The sequence below is a fragment of the Bombina bombina genome, chromosome 3, assembly GCF_027579735.1.
Source record: "Bombina bombina isolate aBomBom1 chromosome 3, aBomBom1.pri, whole genome shotgun sequence".
NCBI classification, from domain to species: Eukaryota; Metazoa; Chordata; class Amphibia; order Anura; family Bombinatoridae; genus Bombina; species Bombina bombina.
This window is the reverse complement of record NC_069501.1, coordinates 1145902051-1145920145: the sequence shown is the minus strand read 5'-3', so window position 1 is coordinate 1145920145 and position 18095 is coordinate 1145902051.

Genomic DNA, 18095 nt, shown 5'->3' with positions numbered 1-18095 from the left:
CCATGAGGCCCACCCTTTTTGTGGTGGTTATGATTTTTTTGTATAAAGCACAATTATTCCAATTCCTTATTTTTTGATGCTTTCGCTCCTTTCTTATCACCCCACTTCTTGGCTATTCGTTAAACTGAATTGTGGGTGTGGTGAGGGGTGTATTTATAGGCATTTTAAGGTTTGGGAAACTTTGCCCCTACTGGTAGGAATGTATATCCCATACATCACTAGCTCATGGACTCTTGCTAATATGAAAGAAATGAATTTATCAGGTAAGTTCTTACATAAATTATGTTTTTTTGTTCTTGGCCTCCCAGAAGGACAAGAATAGAGGTGTTCCATCTACTTGCTTATGGCTTTTTGGGAGCTCAGAACAATGCGAGACCATTTATCCCTTTGACATATCATTCACAAAGAAGACAGATAAGATTTCCAGCATTCTGAATCATACAGGGACAAAGGAAAACCTTGCTATGTGCGCAGTGTATCCCTAGGGATTTCAGCCATAACTACCCTTAGGCGTCATGGTGATATGTCCCTTAGTCTCCCACTGTGGGATACCATCTAACATCCTTAGAAATCCTCTGCTGCACGTGTACCAGTACTTGATAGGTTCTCTACTGCATACTGCTGCTTTCAGGTTCCCTATTTGGTTTCTAACTATGTAGCCAAAGAATGGAAAAATACTGCTATTCCATTGCTCCTCCTTCCAAGTTTAACAGAATGGACCCAGTTCCAGAGCAGAATGTGGAATTATGGGAAGCCATACCCAAAGTTGATTAAGCCATTTCCACTCGTGCCAACCGCACCACAATTCCCATGAAGGATAGCAAAACTTTCAAGGATTCAAATGGACTGCAAAATATAGTCTTTCTTGAGAAAGCTCTTTCTTCAGACAGGTTTTCTGCTTAAATCCGTAGTATCTATCAACTGTGTGGCTGTTGCAGGGACCCTAACTTGTGATTCTCTATCCAAAATTAGATTTGTTTGTAGATGAGCCTGGTGACAGGCTTTACTCTTATAAGGTGTGAACAGTCTTTTTGCTCTTAGGGTTCTTGCGTTTCTGCAGGACGGTGTTTGGTTTATCAGTTAGTTCTCTTAAGAGTCAGATTTTGGCCTTATCCATCCTATTATATCACGAGAAAATTGGCAAAACTTCTGATATCCAGACCTTTTATTTAAGCCTTGATCAAATAGGCTGGGGATTTAACCAGTTACTCTACCTTGGAGTCTTAAGCCCCTACATTTGATCCTATGCATGGTTAAACTTCAACTTTTTCCTTAAAGGTTTTTTTCACTTAGCCATTTAGTCTACTTTAAAAAAAAAAAAAAAAAATACATTTTGCTGCAGAACTTTTGTGGCACATTATTTGCCTTCTTTTCTGGTTTTCTTCATCTACTTGGATATATGTATAACTGAAGGATTCTGTGAAAGGGGGAGGGGTTAACACTTTGGAATATAGTGGTGTTTTTACCACCTCCTAGTTGACTGTAGTGTAATTGCAGACATGATGACCTTGTGAACTCTTACCATCGTGAACGTAATGAATTTATCAGGTAAGCATCATTTTTTTTTCTTGCTCTGTTTCACAAAGTGCTTCAGGATAACACCTGAATCAAACAAAAAAAAAAGTTTAAAATTGTTATAGATTATTTAAAAAATATTTTTATTTGTTGCTACATAAAGATGCTGTGTACATTTTAATTTGTTTTCTTTTCATAGGAAGTCTAACTTGTTCACTAAGCTAAGATCGAATAGAATAGTTTTCGAAGCAGATCTTGAGAAAACTGTGAAGAATATAGAAGAGAAAAAAAAAATTTTGGAAACTAGAATGAATTTTGCTTATGGATTAAAGAAATCGCCATCTCTGAGAACTTACTGTGATTTGAATCAGGTTGGAATCCAGTTACAATTTTCCATATTTCACATTTTTTTTTTTAATATGTCATGATTCTATTTTAATTTTGCTGAAGAAAGGAAGCTTTTTGCTTTTTATATCATAGTTTGTTTTTTTAAAGGTAATTCTGCTGTGACAGTTTATTCATTGAATAGTCTAGTATAAGAAAGAAATTAGTTGAGAATTATTGGTGAGGTTGGGAAAGACAGGCGAGTCGCAGACCAGCTAGTAACTAATGCAATAGATGAGATAGAAGTTGAATGAATAATTGTCATGTTGTCTGATGATTGACATAGCTTTGGCAAAAGTGGGGGATCACCTATGTCAATATGCAGGGCTTGAAATTTCTAATTCTCAGAGACTAGTAATAAATTTCAGCAAATTAAATGTTTTTTTTTTTTATATATGTAATATTAAGTGGACAGGGAACTAGACAGACAGGTAAACAGTATTGATATTTTCAGCCATGCAATGGGTGGTTTACAGGTATAAAAGGAAAAGTATGGAAAAAATGTCCTCATTTCCATTGGGGGTGTCAGGTGCCGTTTTGCTTTACTTCTTAGTCCATATTTGCATATCCTTTACCCAGTTTTGGAGGATTCTGATGCTGAGACTGTCCAAATTTCAGATTCAGTTATGGTAGATTCTGATACTGAGACTGTTTTAATTTCAGATTCTGTGTCCGGTGACGAATCCGGATTGGCCTCGTTTACACATGTCAACCAGTTATGTTCTGTATACCATATGAGAGCGCCTTGTTTCTTGGGCTCGGGGAATCAAGGGACAGCTGAGTCATCCTCCTCTGGGGGTCCCGTCCTCTGAGTAGAGTTCCCTGCCATTCCATACTTCTGCACATGCGGGTAGCCCAGTTTATGATTATTCCTCCATGCAGGGCGGCGTGTTCCCCCCGGAGGTTGCAGCACGTTTTCACATATTTTTGGGATTATTCGTCTGCAGAATCCAGACGTTTCTTTGCGATTGTGCTCGTGCTCTATTGTCCCGGGTCTCCCGCCTTGGGGAGGGCTTCTATAGTTCCCTGCGGGTGAGACTGTCCACAAGTGTTGTGCCTTTCGTTACAGAATTTCACCCCTTTGCGTATTACTCAGACATGTTTTTCAGTTATTACATGACCCTATCGTTATCGGGTACGGGAATTTTCAGTCTGCTAATTTGAATGGTCTTAGTAGACATGGGGGGAGGATGTAATCTCCTGACTGTTATTTCTCCAACATAGGTGTGTCCGGTCCACGGCGTCATCCTTACTTGTGGGATATTCTCCTCCCCAACAGGAAATGGCAAAGAGCCCAGCAAAGCTGGTCACATGATCCCTCCTAGGCTCCGCCTTCCCCAGTCATTCTCTTTGCCGTTGTACAGGCAACATCTCCACGGAGATGGCTTAGAGTTTTTTAGTGTTTAACTGTAGTTTTTATTATTCAATCAAGAGTTTGTTATTTTAAAATAGTGCTGGTATGTACTATTTACTCTGAAACAGAAAAGAGATGAAGATTTCTGTTTGTAAGAGGAAAATGATTTTAGCAACCGTTACTAAAATCGATGGCTGTTTCCACACAGGACTGTTGAGAGGAATTAACTTCAGTTGGGGGAACAGTGAGCAGACTTTTGCTGCTTGAGGTATGACACATTCTAACAAGACGATGTAATGCTGGAAGCTGTCATTTTTCCTATGGGATCCGGTAAGCCATTTTTATTACAGAAAGAAAAAAAGGGCTTCACAAGGGCTTTTAAGTCTGTAGACATTTTCTGGGCTAAATCGATTTATATATAAGCATATTTTATACTCCATAGCCTTGAGGAATTATTTTTATCTTGGGAATTATGTAAAATAACCGGCAGGCACTGTATTGGACACCTTATTCTCTAGGGGCTTTCCCTAATCATAGGCAGAGTCTCATTTTCGCGCCTCTATTGCGCACTTGTTTTTGGGAAGCATGACATGCAGATGCATGTGTGAGGAGCTCTGATACATAGAAAAGAATTTCTGAAGGCGTCATTTGGTATCGTATTCCCCTTTGGGCTTGGTTGGGTCTCAGCAAAGCAGATACCAGGGACTGTAAAGGGGTTAAATATAAAAACGGCTCCGGTTCCGTTATTTTAAGGGTTAAAGCTTCCAAATTTGGTGTGCAATACTTTTAAGGCTTTAAGACACTGTGGTTAAATTTTGGTGAATTTTGAACAATTCCTTCATACTTTTTCACAATTGCAGTAATAAAGTGTGTTCAGTTTAAAATTTAAAGTGACAGTAACGGTTTATTTTAAAACGTTTTTTGTACTTTGTTATCAAGTTTATGCCTGTTTAACATGTCTGAACTACCAGATAGACTGTGTTCTGAATGTGGGGAAGCCAAGGTTCCTTCTCATTTAAATAGATGTGATTTATGTGACACAAAATTTAGAGAAAATGATGCCCAAGATGATTCCTCAAGTGAGGGGAGTAAGCATGGTACTGCATCATCCCCTCCTTCGTCTACACCAGTCTTGCCCACACAGGAGGCCCCTAGTATATCTAGTGCGCCAATACTCCTTACTATGCAACAATTAACGGCTGTAATGGATAATTCTATCAAAAACATTTTAGCCAAAATGCCCACTTATCAGCGAATGCGCGACTGCTCTGTTTTAGAAAATACTGAAGAGCATGAGGACGCTGATGATATTGGTTCTGAAGTGCCCCTACACCAGTCTGAGGGGGCCAGGGAGGTTTTGTCTGAGGGAGAAATTTCAGATTCAGGGAAAATTTCTCAACAAGCTGAACCTGATGTGATTACATTTAAATTTAAATTGGAGCATCTCCGCGCTCTGCTTAAGGAGGTGTTATCTACTCTGGATGATTGTGAGAATTTGGTCATTCCAGAGAAATTATGTAAAATGGACAAGTTCCTAGAGGTCCCGGGGCCCCCCGAAGCTTTTCCTATACCCAAGCGGGTGGCGGACATTGTAAATAAAGAATGGGAAAGGCCCGGTATACCTTTCGTCCCTCCCCCCATATTTAAAAAATTGTTTCCTATGGTCGACCCCAGAAAGGACTTATGGCAGACAGTCCCCAAGGTCGAGGGGGCGGTTTCTACTCTAAACAAACGCACCACTATACCCATAGAAGATAGTTGTGCTTTCAAAGATCCTATGGATAAAAAATTAGAAGGTTTGCTTAAAAAGATGTTTGTTCAGCAAGGTTACCTTCTACATCCAATTTCATGCATTGTTCCTGTCACTACAGCAGCGTGTTTCTGGTTCGATGAACTAGAAAAGGCGCTCAATAATAATTCTTCTTCTTATGAGGAGATTATGGACAGAATTCATGCTCTCAAATTGGCTAATTCTTTCACCCTAGACGCCACTTTGCAATTGGCTAGGTTAGCGGCGAAAAATTCTGGTTTTGCTATTGTGGCGCGCAGAGCGCTTTGGCTAAAATCTTGGTCAGCGGATGCGTCTTCCAAGAACAAATTGCTTAACATTCCTTTCAAGGGGAAAACGCTGTTTGGCCCTGACTTGAAAGAGATTATTTCTGATATCACTGGGGGCAAGGGCCACGCCCTTCCTCAGGATAGGTCTTTCAAGGCCAAAAATAAACCTAATTTTCGTCCCTTTCGCAGAAACGGACCAGCCCCAAGTGCTACGTCCTCTAAGCAAGAGGGTAATACTTCTCAAGCCAAGCCAGCCTGGAGGCCAATGCAAGGCTGGAACAAAGGAAAGCAGGCCAAGAAACCTGCCACTGCTACCAAGACAGCATGAGATGTTGGCCCCCGATCCGGGACCGGATCTGGTGGGGGGCAGACTCTCTCTCTTCGCTCAGGCTTGGGCAAGAGATGTTCTGGATCCTTGGGCGCTAGAAATAGTCTCCCAAGGTTATCTTCTGGAATTCAAGGGGCTTCCCCCAAGGGGGAGGTTCCACAGGTCTCAATTGTCTTCAGACCACATAAAAAAACAGGCATTCTTACATTGTGTAGAAGACCTGTTAAAAATGGGAGTGATTCATCCTGTTCCATTAGGAGAACAAGGGATGGGGTTCTACTCCAATCTGTTCGTAGTTCCCAAAAAAGAGGGAACATTCAGACCAATCTTAGATCTCAAGATCCTAAACAAGTTTCTCAAGGTTCCATCGTTCAAAATGGAAACCATTCGAACAATTCTTCCTTCCATCCAGGAAGGTCAATTCATGACCACGGTGGATTTAAAGGATGCGTATCTACATATTCCTATCCACAAGGAACATCATCGGTTCCTAAGGTTCGCATTCCTGGACAAGCATTACCAGTTTGTGGCACTTCCGTTCGGATTAGCCACTGCTCCAAGAATTTTCACAAAGGTACTAGGGTCCCTTCTAGCGGTGCTAAGACCAAGGGGCATTGCAGTAGTACCTTACTTGGACGACATTCTGATTCAAGCGTCGTCCCTTCCACAAGCAAAGGCCCACACGGACATTGTCCTGGCCTTTCTCAGATCTCACGGGTGGAAAGTGAACGTAGAAAAAAGTTCTCTATCTCCGTCAACAAGGGTTCCCTTCTTGGGAACAATAATAGACTCTTTAGAAATGAGGATTTTTCTGACAGAGGCCAGAAAATCAAAACTTCTAAACTCTTGTCAAATTCTTCATTCTGTTCCTCTTCCTTCCATAGCGCAGTGCATGGAAGTAATAGGTTTGATGGTAGCGGCAATGGACATAGTTCCTTTTGCGCGAATTCATCTAAGACCATTACAACTGTGCATGCTCAGTCAGTGGAATGGGGACTATACAGACTTGTCTCCGACGATACAAGTAGATCAGAGGACCAGAGATTCACTCAGTTGGTGGCTGTCCCTGGACAACCTGTCACAGGGGATGAGCTTCCGCAGACCAGAGTGGGTCATTGTCACGACCGACGCCAGTCTAGTGGGCTGGGGCGCGGTCTGGGGACCCCTGAAAGCGCAGGGTCTTTGGTCTCGGGAAGAATCTACTCTCCCGATAAATATTCTGGAACTGAGAGCGATTTTCAATGCTCTCAAGGCTTGGCCTCAGCTAGCAAAGACCAAGTTCATACGGTTTCAATCAGACAACATGACGACTGTTGCGTACATCAACCATCAGGGGGGAACAAGGAGTTCCCTGGCGATGGAAGAAGTGACCAAAATCATTCAATGGGCGGAGACTCACTCCTGCCACTTGTCTGCAATCCACATTCCAGGAGTGGAAAACTGGGAAGCGGATTTTCTGAGTCGTCAGACATTTCATCCGGGGGAGTGGGAACTCCATCCGGAAATCTTTGCCCAAATCACTCAACTGTGGGGCATTCCAGACATGGATCTGATGGCCTCTCGTCAGAACTTCAAGGTTCCTTGCTACGGGTCCAGATCCAGGGATCCCAAGGCGACTCTAGTAGATGCACTAGTAGCACCTTGGACCTTCAAACTAGCTTATGCATTCCCGCCGTTTCCTCTCATCCCCAGGCTGGTAGCCAGGATCAATCAGGAGAGGGCATCGGTGATCTTGATAGCTCCTGCGTGGCCACGCAGGACCTGGTATGCAGACCTGGTGAATATGTCATCGGCTCCACCATGGAAGCTACCTTTGAGACGAGACCTTCTTGTTCAAGGTCCGTTCGAACATCCGAATCTGGTCTCACTCCAACTGACTGCTTGGAGATTGAACGCTTGATCTTATCTAAGCGAGGGTTCTCAGATTCTGTCATTGATACTCTTGTTCAGGCCAGAAAGCCTGTAACTAGAAAAATCTACCACAAAATATGGAAAAAATATATCTATTGGTGTGAATCTAAAGGATTCCCTTGGGACAAGATAAAAATTCCTAAGATTCTATCCTTTCTTCAAGAGGGTTTGGAGAAAGGATTATCTGCAAGTTCTTTGAAAGGACAGATTTCTGCCTTGTCTGTGTTACTTCACAAAAAGCTGGCAGCTGTGCCAGATGTTCAAGCCTTTGTTCAGGCTCTGGTTAGAATCAAGCCTGTTTACAAACCTTTGACTCCTCCTTGGAGTCTCAATTTAGTTCTTTCAGTTCTTCAGGGGGTTCCGTTTGAACCCTTACATTCCGTTGATATTAAGTTATTATCTTGGAAAGTTTTGTTTTTGGTTGCAATTTCTTCTGCTAGAAGAGTTTCAGAATTATCTGCTCTGCAGTGTTCTCCTCCTTATCTGGTGTTCCATGCAGATAAGGTAGTTCTGCGTACTAAACCTGGTTTTCTTCCGAAAGTTGTTTCTAACAAAAACATTAACCAGGAGATAGTCGTGCCTTCTTTGTGTCCGAATCCAGTTTCAAAGAAGGAACGTTTGTTGCACAATTTGGATGTAGTTCGTGCTCTAAAATTCTATTTAGATGCTACAAAGGATTTTAGACAAACATCTTCCTTGTTTGTTGTTTATTCCGGTAAAAGGAGAGGTCAAAAAGCAACTTCTACCTCTTTCTCTTTTTGGATTAAAAGCATCATCAGATTGGCTTACGAGACTGCCGGACGGCAGCCTCCTGAAAGAATCACAGCTCATTCCACTAGGGCTGTGGCTTCCACATGGGCCTTCAAGAACGAGGCTTCTGTTGATCAGATATGTAAGGCAGCGACTTGGTCTTCACTGCACACTTTTACTAAATTTTACAAGTTTGATACTTTTGCTTCTTCTGAGGCTATTTTTGGGAGAAAGGTTTTGCAAGCCGTGGTGCCTTCCATCTAGGTGACCTGATTTGCTCCCTCCCTTCATCCGTGTCCTAAAGCTTTGGTATTGGTTCCCACAAGTAAGGATGACGCCGTGGACCGGACACACCTATGTTGGATAAAACAGAATTTATTTTTACCTGATAAATTTCTTTCTCCAACGGTGTGTCCGGTCCACGGCCCGCCCTGGTTTTTTAATCAGGTCTGATAATTTATTTTCTTTAACTACAGTCACCACGGTATCATATGGTTTCTCCTATGCAAATATTCCTCCTTTACGTTGGTCGAATAACTGGGGTAGGCGGAGCCTAGGAGGGATCATGTGACCAGCTTTGCTGGGCTCTTTGCCATTTCCTGTTGGGGAAGAGAATATCCCACAAGTAAGGATGACGCCGTGGACCGGACACACCGTTGGAGAAAGTAATTTATCAGGTAAACATAAATTCTGTTTTTCTCCAACATTGGTGTGTCCGGTCCACGGCTTCATCCTTACTTGTGGGATATTCTCTTCCCCTACAGGAAATGGCAAAGAGAGCACCCAGCAAGAGCTGTCCATATAGCCCCCCCTCTGGCTCCGCCCCCCAGTCTTTCTCTTTGCCGCTCTGAACAAGTAGCATCTCCACGGGGATGGTAAAGAGTATGTGTGTTAGTTGTAGTTTTTTATTTCTTCTATCAAGAGTTTATTTTAAAATAGTGCCGGTTTGTACTATTTACTCTACAACAGAAAATGAAGAAGATTTCTGTTAAAGAGGAATATGATTTTAGCAGTAGTAACTAATATCTATTGCTGTTCCCACGCAGGGCTGTTGAAACCAGAGAACTTCAGCTCATTCCACTAGGGCTGTGGCTTCCACATGGGCCTTCAAGAACGAGGCTTCTGTTGATCAGATATGTAAGGCAGCGACTTGGTCTTCACTGCACACTTTTACTAAATTTTACAAGTTTGATACTTTTGCTTCTTCTGAGGCTATTTTTGGGAGAAAGGTTTTGCAAGCCGTGGTGCCTTCCATCTAGGTGACCTGATTTGCTCCCTCCCTTCATCCGTGTCCTAAAGCTTTGGTATTGGTTCCCACAAGTAAGGATGACGCCGTGGACCGGACACACCTATGTTGGAGAAAACAGAATTTATGTTTACCTGATAAATTACTTTCTCCAACGGTGTGTCCGGTCCACGGCCTGCCCTGGTTTTTTAATCAGGTCTGATAATTTATTTTCTTTAACTACAGTCACCACGGTATCATATGATTTCTCCTATGCAAATATTCCTCCTTTACGTCGGTCGAATGACTGGGGAAGGCGGAGCCTAGGAGGGATCATGTGACCAGCTTTGCTGGGCTCTTTGCCATTTCCTGTTGGGGAGGAGAATATCCCACAAGTAAGGATGACGCTGTGGACTGGACACACCGTTGGAGAAAGTAATTTATCAGGTAAACATAAATTCTGTTTTTATTGAGATCTTTCCCAGTTTATGGAAGATCAGGGCTCTGTTTGGCTGGTCCTGCGGGTAGGCCTGTGTCTTCTTGGGCGTTAATCCCCGGGTTGCCTTATATTTTCTTTGTATCTTTTATGTTGTTTGTTTCCTTCGGGAATCTTCTGGGATTGATACTCTTTATTACTACTCGGAAGTTGTTTTGGACACATTAGTCCTATGTTAAAAATGCCTGTTTCTCTTGTTAAGTGTATTCAGTCCACGGATCATCCATTACTTATGGGATATATTCCCTTCCCAACAGGAAGTTGCAAGAGGATCACCCAAAGCAGAGCTGCTATATAGCTCCTCCCCTCCACGTCATACCCAGTTATTCTCTTGCAACTCTCAACATAGTAGGAAGGTGTGAGAGGAGTGTGGAGTTTTTATACTTAATTATTTCTTCAATCAAAAGTTTGTTATTTTAAATGGCACCGGAGTGTGCTGTTTTTTCTCTCAGGCAGTATTTAGAAGAAGAATCTGTCTGCGTTTTCTATGATCTTAGCAGAAGTAACTAAGATCCACTGGCTGTTCTCGCACATTGTGAGGAGTGGGGTAACTTAAGAAAGGGAATAGCATGCGGGGTTCCCTGCAGATGAGGTATGTGCAGTAAAATATTTTTCTAAGGAATGGAATTGACTAAGAAAATACTGCTGATACCGATGTAATGTAAGTACAGCCTTAAATGCAGTAGTAGTGACTGGTATCAGGCTGATGAATGTATGTGCAGTAAAGTAATTTTCTAAGGAATGGAATTTGACTAAGAAAATGCTGTTAATACTGAAGTAATATATGAGCCTTAACTGCAGTAGAAGCGACTGGTAGCAGGCTTATTGATAACACTACATAACTTTTAAAATGTATGTTTAAAACGTTTACTGGCATGTTATTCGTTTTTGTGAGGTACTTTGGTGATAAATCTTTTGGGGCATGATTTTTTCCACATGGCTGACGTATATTTCTGCATAGAAAAGGTTAACTGAGTTTTCCCACTGTTGTAATATGAGTGGGAGGGGCCTATTTTAGCGCTTTTTTTGCGCAGTAAAAATTCAGTCACAGTCTTCCTGCTTCTTCCTCCTTGATCTAGGACGTCTCTAGAGAGCTCAGGGGTCTTCAAAATTCATTTTGAGGGAGGTAATCAGTCACAGCAGACCTGTGACAGTGTGTTTGACTGTGATAAAAGCGTTAAATCTTAAATTGATTATCCGTTTTGGGTATTAAGGGGTTAAATCATCCATTTGCTAGTGGGTGCAATACTTTGCTAACTTAATACATTTACTGTGAAAATTTGGTTGCTATAACTGATTTGGTTCATTGTTATTTCAACTGTGACAGTTTTTTTTGTGCTTCTTAAAGGCGCAGTAGCGTCTTTTATATTGCTTGTAAACTTATTTGAAAGGATTTTCCAAGCTTGCTAGTCTCATTGCTAGTCTGTTTAAACATGTCTGACACAGATGAATCTGTTTGTTCACTATGTTTGAAAGCCAATGTGGAGCCCCATAGAAATATGTGTACTAAATGTATTGATGTCACTTTAAATAAAAGTCAGTCTTTATCTGTAAAGAAATTATCACCAGACAACGAGGGGGAAGTTATGCCTACTAACTCTCCTCACGTGTCAGTACCTTCGCCTCCTGCTCAGGAGACGCGTGATATTGTGGCGCCAAGTACATCAGAGAGGCCCATACAAATCACTTTGCAAGACATGGCTGCTGTTATGACAGAGGTATTATCTAAATTGCCAGAATTAAGAGGCAAGCGCGATAGCTCTGGGTTAAGGACAGAGCGCGCTGATGATGCGAGAGCCATGTCCGATACTGCATCACAATTTGCAGAACATGAGGACGGAGAGCTTCATTCTGTGGGTGACGAATCTGATTCAGGGAGACCGGATTCAGAGATTTCTAATTTTAAATTTAAGCTTGAGAACCTCTGTGTATTGCTAGGGGAGGTATTAGCGGCTCTGAATGATTGTAACACGGTTGCAATTCCAGAGAAAATATGTAGGTTGGATAGATACTTTGCGGTACCGGTGTGTACTGACGTTTTTCCTATACCTAAAAGGCTTACAGAAATTATTAGCAAGGAGTGGGATAGACCCGGTGTGCCCTTTTCCCCTCCTCCGATATTTAGGAAAATGTTTCCAATAGACGCCACCACACGAGACTTATGGCAGACGGTCCCTAAGGTGGAGGGAGCAGTTTCTACTTTAGCTAAACGTACCACTATCCCGGTGGAGGATAGTTGTGCTTTTTCGGATCCAATGGATAAAAAATTAGGTTACCTTAAGAAAATGTTTGTTTAACGAGGTTTTATCTTACAGCCCCTTGCATGCATTGCGCCTGTCACTGCTGCTGCAGCATTCTGGTTTGAGTCTCTGGAAGAGGCCATTCGCACAGCTCCATTGGATGAGATTATGGACAAGCTTAAAGCACTTAAGCTAGCTAACGCATTTGTTTCTGATGCCGTTGTACATTTAACCAAACTAACGGCTAAGAACTCCAGATTCGCCATCCAGGCGCGCAGAGCGCTATGGCTTAAATCCTGGTCAGCTGACATGACTTCTAAATCTAAATTGCTTAATATTCCTTTCAAAGGGCAGACCTTATTCGGGCCCGGCTTGAAAGAAATTATTGCTGACATTACTGGAGGTAAGGGTCATACTCTTCCTCAGGACAGGCCCAAATCAAAGGCCAAACAGTCTAATTTTCGTGCCTTTCGTAACTTCAAGGCAGGAGCAGCATCAACTTCCTGCGCTCCAACACAGGAAGGAACTGTTGCTCGTTACAGACAGGGCTGGATAGCTAACCAGTCTTGGAACAAGGGCAAGCAGGCCAGAAAACCTACTTCTGCCCCTAAGACAGCATGAAGAGAGGGCCCCCTATGCGGAAACGGATCTAGTGGGGGGCAGACTTTCTCTCTTCGCCCAGGCTTGGGCAAGAGATGTCCAGGATACCTGGGCGTTGGAGATCATATCTCGGGGATATCTTCTGGACTTCAAAGCTTCTCCTCCACAAGGGAGATTTCATCTTTCAAGGTTATCAGCAAACCAAATAAAGAAAGAGGCATTTCTACGCTGTGTACAAGACCTCTTAGTAATGGGGGTGATCCACCCAGTTCCGCGGACGGAACAAGGGCAAGGTTTTTACTCAAATCTGTTTGTGGTTCCCAAGAAAGAGGGAACCTTCAGACCAATCTTGGACCTAAAAATCTTAAACAAATTCCTAAGAGTTCCATCATTCAAAATGGAAACTATTCGAACCATCCTACCCATGATCCAAGAGGGTCAATACATGACCACAGTGGACTTAAAGGATGCCTACCTTCACATACCGATTCACAAAGATCATTATCGGTACCTAAGATTTGCCTTTCTAGACAGGCATTACCAGTTTGTAGCTCTTCCCTTCGGGTTAGCTACGGCCCGAGAATTTTTACAAAGGTTCTGGGCTCACTTCTGGCGGTGCTAAGACCGCGAGGCATAGCGGTGGCTCCGTATCTAGACGACATTCTGATACAAGCGTCAAGCTTTCAAATTGCCAAGTCTCATACAGAGATAGTTCTGGCATTTCTGAGGTCGCATGGTTGGAAGGTGAACGTGGAAAAGAGTTCTCTATTACCACTCACAAGAGTTCCCTTCCTGGGGACTCTTATAGATTCTATAGAGATGAAGATTTACCTGACGGAGTCCAGGTTATCAAAGCTTCTGAATGCTTGCCGTGTCCTTCATTCCATTCCACGCCCGTCAGTAGCTCAGTGCATGGAAGTAATCGGCTTAATGGTAGCGGCAATGGACATAGTACCATTTGCGCGCCTGCATCTCAGACCACTGCAATTATGCATGCTAAGTCAGTGGAATGGGGATTACTCAGATTTGTCCCATCTACTAAATCTGGATCAAGAGACCAGAGATTCTCTTCTCTGGTGGCTTTCTCGGGTCCATCTGTCCAAGGGGATGACCTTTCGCAGACCAGATTGGACAATTGTAACAACAGATGCCAGCCTTCTAGGTTGGGGTGCAGTCTGGAACTCCCTGAAGGCTCAGGGTTCATGGATTCAGGAGGAGAAACTCCTCCCAATAAATATTCTGGAGTTGAGAGCAATATTCTATGCTCTTCTAGCTTGGCCTCAGTTAGCAACACTGAGGTTCATCAGATTTCAGTCGGACAACATCACGACTGTGGCTTACATCAACCATCAAGTGGGAACCAGGAGTTCCCTCGCTGGGCAGAGTCTCACTCTTGCCACCTGTCAGCGATCTACATCCCAGGCGTGGAGAACTGGGAGGCGGACTTTCTAAGTCGCCAGACTTTTCATCCGGGGGAGTGGGAACTTCATCCGGAGGTCTTTGCTCAACTGATTCATCGTTGGGGCAAACCAGAACTGGATCTCATGGCGTCTCGCCAGAACGCCAAGCTTCCTTGTTACGGATCCAGGTCCAGGGACCCGGGAGCGGCGCTGATAGATGCTCTGGCAGCCCCTTGGGTTTTCAACATGGCTTATGTTTTTCCACCATTTCCGCTGCTACCTCGACTGATTGCCAAGATCAAACAGGAGAGAGCATCGGTGATTCTGATAGCGCCTGCGTGGCCACGCAGGACCTGGTATGCAGACCTAGTGGACATGTCGTCCTGTCCACCATGGTCTCTGCCTCTGAGGCAGGACCTTCTAATACAAGGTCCTTTCAACCATCCAAATCTAATTTCTCTGAGGCTGACTGCATGGAGATTGAACGCTTGATCCTATCAAAGCGTGGCTTCTCGGAGTCAGTTATTGATACCTTAATACAGGCACGGAAGCCTGTTACCAGAAAAATTTACCATAAGATATGGCGTAAATATTTATATTGGTGCGAATCCAAGAGTTACTCATGGAGTAAGGTTAGGATTCCTAGGATATTGTCCTTTCTGCAAGAGGGTTTAGAAAAGGGCTTATCTGCTAGTTCGTTAAAGGGACAGATTTCTGCTCTGTCTATTCTCTTACACAAACGTCTGGCAGAAGTTCCAGACGTCCAGGCTTTTTGTCAGGCTTTGGCTAGGATTAAGCCTGTGTTTAAGACTGTTGCTCCTCCGTGGAGCTTAAACTTGGTTCTTAAAGTTCTTCAAGGGGTTCCGTTTGAACCCCTTCATTCCATTGATATTAAGCGTTTATCTTGGAAAGTTCTGTTTTTGATGGCTATTTCCTCGGCTCGAAGAGTCTCTGAGTTATCTGCCTTACATTGTGATTCTCCTTATCTGATTTTCCATTCAGACAAGGTAGTTCTGCGTACTAAACCTGGGTTTTTACCTAAGGTAGTTTCTAACAGGAATATCAATCAGGAGATTGTTGTTCCATCATTATGTCCTAATCCTTCTTCAAAGAAGGAACGACTTTTGCATAATCTGGACGTAGTCCGTGCCCTGAAGTTCTATTTACAGGTAACTAAAGATTTTCGTCAAACTTCTTCCCTGTTTGTCGTGTACTCTAGACAGAGGAGAGGTCAAAAAGCTTCGGCAACCTCTCTCTCCTTTTGGCTTCGTAGCATAATACGTTTAGCCTATGAGACTGCTGGACAGCAGCCCCCTGAAAGAATTACAGCTCATTCCACTAGAGCTGTGGCTTCCACCTGGGCCTTTAAGAATGAGGCCTCTGTTGAACAGATTTGCAGGGCTGCAACTTGGTCTTCGCTTCACACTTTTTCAAAATTTTACAAATTTGACACACTTGCTTCTTCGGAGGCTGTTTTTGGGAGAAAGGTTCTACAGGCAGTGGCTCCTTCCGTTTAAGTTCCTGCCTTGTTCCTCCCATCATCCGTGTACTTTAGCTTTGGTATTGGTATCCCATAAGTAATGGATGATCCGTGGACTGAATACACTTAACAAGAGAAAACATAATTTATGCTTACCTGATAAATTTATTTCTCTTGTAGTGTATTCAGTCCACGGCCCGCCCTGTCTTTTTTAAGGCAGATCTAAATTTTAATTAAAACTCCAGTCACCACTGCTCCCTATGGTTTCTCCTTTCTTGTCTTGTTTCGGTCGAATGACTGGATATGACGTGGAGGGGAGGAGCTTTATAGCAGCTCTGCTTTGGGTGATCCTCTTGCAACTTCCTGTTGGGAAGGGAATATATCCCATAAGTAATGGATGATCCGTGGACTGAATACACTACAACAGAAATAAATTTATCAGGTAAGCATAAATTATGTTTTTTCTGTCTTTCCCTCTGAGGGAGGATTTATGCAGCTTGCCGGTTAGGACCCTGAGTGCAGGCTGGTCCTGTTGGGTTTATTCTGTCTTGCGGCTGTTCAGACACGTGGCGCTGTTCTGCTGCTCGGCTGGTTCGGTAGAAGCGCCGAGTGCTCAGGTTATCATTGTTTTACATGTTTCAACTAAGCATTCGAGAGGACCTATGGGTCCATGAGGGGGGGAAGGATTGTTTCAGTCCTGATAGCTTTCAGTCATAGATGACCGGGTTAGTGGAGTTTCCACTGCGTCACTCTATCTGACGTTTTCTCTTGTAAGGTGTATCCAGTCTACGGATCATCCATTACTTGTGGGATATTCTCCTTCCCAACAGGAAGCTGCAAGAGGATCACCCACAGCAGAGCTGTCTATATAGCTCCTCCCCTAACTGTCACTACCAGTCATTCTCTTGCAGCTCTCGACACAATAGGAAGTAGCTAGAGAGATGTGGTAAATTTATGTAGTTTATCTTCAATAAAAGTTTATTATTTTCAAATGGTACCGGAGTTGTACTATTTTAGCCTCAGGCAGATAGTTGAAGAAGAGTCTGCCTGTGGTTTTTGATGATCTTAGCAGGTTGTAACTACGATCCATTGCTGTTCTCACACATAACTGAAGAGATGAGGTAACTTCAGCTGGGGGAATGGCGTGCAGGGTCTCCTGCTATGAGGTATGTTCAGCTTACATTTTTCTAGAGAAATGAATATGCTAGAAAATGCTGTTAATACCGGATTTATTTAAGGTAAGCCTGATTACAGTGATTTAATAACGACTAGTATCATGCTTGCTGTAAAAGGTAATATTCTTATTACTTTCTCACATTACTGAAAAATAAAACGTTTGCTGGAAGTGTTTAAACGTTTTTTTCAACATATTGGTGATAAAACTTTATTGGGGCCCAGTTTTTTACACATGGCTGGCTAGATTTTGCCTAGGGATAGTTTTTTATGGCCCTCTCACTGTGAGTACAGGTTGGGAGGGGCCTAATTTCAGGCCTAAATCGTGCAGTAGTTTTCTCCTGTTAAGTGTAGTCAGTCCACGGGTCATCCATTACTTATGGAATATTTCTCTTCCTAACAGGAAACTGCAAGAGAATTACCCAGCAGAGCTTGCTATATAGCTCCTCCCCTCACCCATCATACTCAGTCATTCTCTTGCAGCCTAACTAAAAGGAAGCTGTGAGAGATCTGTGGTGTTTTTTAACTTAGTGTATTTCTACAATCAAAAGTTTGTTATTTTTAAATGGCACCGGAGTGTGCTGTTTATTCTCAGGCAGCATTAGAAGAAGAATCTGCCTGGGTTTTTTCTATGGTCTTAGCAGACGTAACTAAGATCCACTGGCTGTTCTCATCTGAGGAAAAGTGAGGTAACTTCAGAGAAGGGGAATAGCATGCAGGGCCCCCCTGCAACAAATTAGGTATGTGCAGTAATTTATTTTCTGAGGAATGGAATTGACTGAGAAAATACTGCTGATACCATTGTAAAGTAAGTTCAGCCTTAAATGCAGCGATAGCGACTGGTATCAGGCTGATGTGTGTGTGTGTGTGTGCACTGAATGTATTTTCTAAGGAATGGAATTGACTCTGAAAATACTGTAAATACTGAAATAATGTATGAGCCTTAACTGCAGTAAAAGCGACTGGTAGCAGGCTTGTAAATAATAATACATAACTTTTAAATGTATGTTTAAAACGTTTTACTGGCTTGTTAATCGTTTTTGTGAGGTACTTGGTGATAAAACTTATTAGGGCATGATTTTACCACATGGCCATTTTTGTTTTCTGCATAGAAACAGTTTCTGAGCTTCCCCACTGTTGTAATATGAGTGGGAGGGGCCTATTTTAGCGCTTTTTTGCGC